Raw genomic sequence first — 5,000 nt, 5'->3', positions numbered from 1 at the left:
AAAACTTTCCGATCCCACAAAACAAAGTGCAACAAACAGACAATAACGAAAATTGTCATGTAGAACAAAGGGGCATACCGACACTGGGAACAATACAGCTATGAAAAGGTGCTAGTGAAATGTGCGAAAGGTAACAAAAATCGTGGACAACATACACGTGCCCAAAAGCACGCGCGAAGAACAATATAGGCATAACGAGAAAACCAACCTAAACGGAACGCAGCGCTAACAAGGGAGAAAGATGTCCCGGAAACCAAAATTAAAACAGCCACATAAAACTACGCGAAGAAGCAAGGTAGACAATAAAGCAAAAGAGCGAAGGCAAAGCCCAGGCGTGAGGGGAAACAACCAAGGTGCAAACGAACGCCATCCAAGCAAACTAGCCAAAACCGGGCAATGAAATGCACAGGGACAAAACCGACCCGAACAAAAAAGGACAATGCAACCAAGCGGCCGAAAACGCTGGCAAGGAAAGCGAAACACGGGACGCAAAACACAGGGCAAAAGTGAAGCAATTTCCTCATTTTTCTCCCCGGGCTTGGCAGCTTCGGCGGGCGGAAAAGCTGGTTCTGCAGCAACCGGGTTGTCTGCTGGTTCAGGGTCCGGGAGAGGAGGCAAAACAGGTTCGGCCATAATGGGAAAGAGCGGGGCAGGCTGACCCAAGCAGGGAACGGAAGGCTAGTGGCGGTAACTGCGACGAAAAGTGCACAAAGTGTGTGCCCACGGCAATCTCGTCAACTTGCGAGATTTCGCATTGTGCAGCCAGATTTTATGCTAGAAAGACCGCAAAGGATCATACTAGACGCCACTAACCCAGACCCTTGGGATTAGCGGAATGCAGCGCATTAGCGTGATGCGCTCATTATATATGCAGTGAGAATAGCTTTACGTTTTTATCCCTCCGATGCTTGATTTGAATAACTGTGTAGCCACCAGTGTGGACCACAGCTATCATGGTATGGATTGAAACCGGTGGGAAGAAAACATTTTGCAAACCGTTTTCCACCTGAACACGAGAAGTGCTGACTGTGTAAGAGCTATAGTTGAAGTAGTAGGGCCGTGTAGCTGCGTCGAGCCACAGAAAGCGATCGAAAAATGAAGCCTCATTTATGTTTGGGTGAGTTAACCTGGCAAGAAGTCATTGCAATTATGTGTTTATAACATAAGGGCAAAATTTTCTTGTCACCGTCGAGGCACATCGAAAACCAGTTGGGCAAACGGATTAAAAAGCACTTGTTCGCTCGCATTTTAGAGCAAAACAAGCAAATCAACTTTTTCTTTATGTCCACCGAGCGCGATGGCCGTACTGGGGAATATTGGCCCGAGGTCGTGGCAGTACGGACCGAGCGCCAATATTCCCCGGTACGGCTCGAGCTAGCTCGGTTAGTAAGTAGTTTATTATATGGCTTTTTAATTACCTTTTGCTTTGTTTTTGCAAGCCGGTAATCGGCCCGTGGGCATCACGGGGGAATAGTGCCCTACAATTCAGTTACAATTAGCCAATCAGAGCGCTTGTTATATCGGCTACAAACACAAGCCATATAACAATTGTTAATGTACATAGCTCAGTAATTCAGCCTTATATTGTGTATATGGACGAAAAAACGGATTTACACCACATTTGAACAGCGCAAATATAATGCAAACATATATTTACTCTAGAACAAACCTGTAGCAAACATGGTAAATGCCACATTTGCTACCATATTTGCACACCAGTGTGTTATAGGCGAATTACTACTCTTTAGCTTGACCTTTTAATTATTAATTTTTGCTCTTGTTCTAAACTGAAGAGAGAGGGTGTAAAGATTATCAGTCAAACGGAAAATGTGAAAGAGATTACGGTGAGTGTAATTTCAGTTTTAGTTGTTGATTAAAATTGTTAGTTATTGCTTTCGAGGTTTGTTTGTTTACTGCTGTCAGCTAAGATATGTTTAATCACTGTAAACTGCATATATACACTAAGGACGATTAATTTTGTACTTTATGCTGAAGCATAATTATTTCCATATACACTATATTTCTTTCTGGGGCTTTTAACGGGAGCTCCACTCTTAGGCTTGGGTAAATCTATATATTATCCTTCCACATCTTCAGGTCCTTCTCTAGTATCACCTGTTCGATGGGATTGACATTCTCAATGCACCCAAACTTAGGAGCTTTTCTCAGCAATCTGGCAATTTGACTTAAATATTTAGATTTTGGAGCAACTGCATAGACTCTTATACAATAAGTGAAAATGGACATTATTTTAGTTCTTAAAGAGATCATGCAAATCCTGTACAGAATAGCCACTAGCCTTACATACCCTAAGAATTTTCATTCTCTTTGATGCTTTACGCATCAAATTGTCAAACTGATCACCCCAGTTGTTATTTTTTTCATGAAACACAGCGTCCAACAATTTCAGCGAAGATACCTGCACTATACCACTAACTGCTACAGGTGGTTCCCTACAAGTCCCAATGTTAATTACAAGCTCCTTAGTCTTCGTTAAATTAAGAGACATTTAATTCTGTTCAGTCCAACTCTTAATGTCATTTACGTCAGTTAAAGCAGTTAGTGCAGAGCAAACTGTGACACACGCACGCAGTTCCATAGGTAGAGTATGCGTGATGTCATCCGCATATTTGGTCATTAAGCTTTCATTAAAAACTGGCTTTACGTCATTAACCATAATACTGAAAAGGACTAGCCCCAACACAGTACCTTGCGGTACCCCCTATTTATTGGTAAGAATGGAGTTTTTAAATTATCTATGCAGACCCTTTACCTACAATCCTTGAAAAAGGTAATTACCCAGTTAATAACATAGGGATAAATACCTGATAATGACTTAATCTTTTCTCACCAACGTAGTGCGAAACAGAGTCAAAAGTCTTCGAAACATCGAAGGATAGCACTCTGGCAAAATCAGTTGGGCCATCTAACCATTTCATCCAAGTATGTTGATTGTGCAATAAGGCCATCTCAGTGCTACGGTGATCTCTATAAGCATACTGATCCGAGTGTATATATGTATGGACAGACTTGTTTGATTCGTTATTAATCGCTTATCTTTCGAAAAGTCTCATTATCATGTCAGGGACTGATATAGGTCTAGGTTGGTCCAAACTGGTGGTGTTAGTTTCTTTAGGAATTGGTCCAACGTTTGCTGACTTCCATCTTACAGGGATTTTCTGTGTTGCCAAAGAAGTATTGTAGATGTGGGTTACTGCAGATGCAAGTTCTAACGAGAACTTCTTCCATGCCCAAAATGGGATGTTGTCAGGGCCAGGAGCTGTTCTTTTAATACGAAATAGAGCTATAAAGGCTGAAGTTTCACTGACGTTAGGTACATCATGGCTAGTCAGCAATTCCAACTCAGTTGGTGCTACATAGTCAGGGATGGTGTTAATTTCCTGGAAATGTGTGTTGATGTCATTTATATCAAAAATTCTTGATAGATGTTTAACGGCTTTGGTACAACCAGACAATTTACCCACCATTTCCCACCAACCTTTGCTTTCCTTGTTGTGCTTTCTGTTATTTACCTGTACCATATTTAGCTGGTTTTCTTTAACATGTTTAGAGGACTCTTCAAGAGTTGTAATAAACCACTTTGCTCTATTAGACATTTTACAACCAGCTGTTTCACGTCTCCAGCAATGATAATTCGTGCATTAGGGGTAACTGGTAATATGGATTTACAAAAGTTTGCCAAAAAGTCAATAAAGTCAGTTACAGAATATTCAAATGTGGGTGGGTGATAAAGAGAGGCTATATGGTATTCTCGATTAGAGGGAGCTAGCTTATCCCATAAACACTCATACTGATTTCCATCCAAACGTATTTCCTTAATTCCCCGGTCAGTTCTACAGTGTATTGCAACTCCACCACCTCTTTTGTCCTGTCTGTCTCCTCGAGGCATTTAATATCCAACAGGAATCACAAGCGAGCTCGCAATGTCCCTTCAAAGCCATGTCTCCGGCAGGAAGCATTAAACAATAGATTTGCTTCAAAGTTCACTCTGCAGTTCTCCACGAGCAAAGGGTTTGACACTTGAACGAGTATTTAATACCAGGCACTGCGGTGTAATTCTTGGTGACTTAGGTGTCCAAAGGGCTTTATTGTAATAACATTTCGAAGCTTTTGGTTTTAGCTAGGACTGATTTGTCGCTGACTTAGAATTAAAGGAATCCTCGAATTGTCTACGTTTGCCTCAGTTATTGTTGCCTCAGGACGCTCTTGGTAATTTCTACTCTTATTTAATTTACAGTAGAATCCAGCTCTCGTACCTCTTTGCGTTTTCAAAACGCCCAGAGCTTGCCGCGTGCTACGCTGTAATGGCGGTTTTTTGTATAGGGCTCCAACATATTTCGTCCATTTCCGAAGAGATAACAGCACCACACGAGACTATGATATCATAGCCATCTTGCAAATATTTCTCTACGAGAATAGTTCACAAAAACCAGTTAAAAATTATAAAACTATGCAAGGCGTTTGCGTGGCACATAATGGATTTAGTAACAATTATTTTGTTTCAGTCCTAGTTATTGTTCCTTGGGCAACAGAAACACGAATTAACACCACTTCACAGATCGCTTCTGGACTAAGTACACAAATCTCCGCTTCTCATCAAACTGCTCCACCTCAAACGCTTTCTGCCTCAGGTACGTACAAGCTTACCTTTATAAAGATTCTATAAGAGCCACCTAACCTAGGACTTTAGCCCCATTTAATAGTAAACTCCTCCGAACAACTCATCCATCGTTTTTCCTGTTTTATTCAGTTTTTCGATGGAATTAATAAAAATTATTTAATTTCACTTTTAGATGTTTTTCCTTTGACAACACAAATACCAAATACCAGTCCTTCTCCTATCGCCTCTGGACCAAGTACATTAATCTCCACTTCTCTTCAAACCACTCCTTCTCAAACACCTTCTGCACCGGTACCAGGTACGTACACGAGAGAAAAAAAAATTGTTCAACCTAGTAATTTAACCCTGCTTAACACTT

Source organism: Montipora capricornis, chromosome 5 (genome assembly GCF_036669925.1).
Source record: "Montipora capricornis isolate CH-2021 chromosome 5, ASM3666992v2, whole genome shotgun sequence".
In the NCBI taxonomy this organism is placed as follows: Eukaryota; Metazoa; Cnidaria; class Anthozoa; order Scleractinia; family Acroporidae; genus Montipora; species Montipora capricornis.
This window is presented reverse-complemented; position numbering follows the sequence as displayed.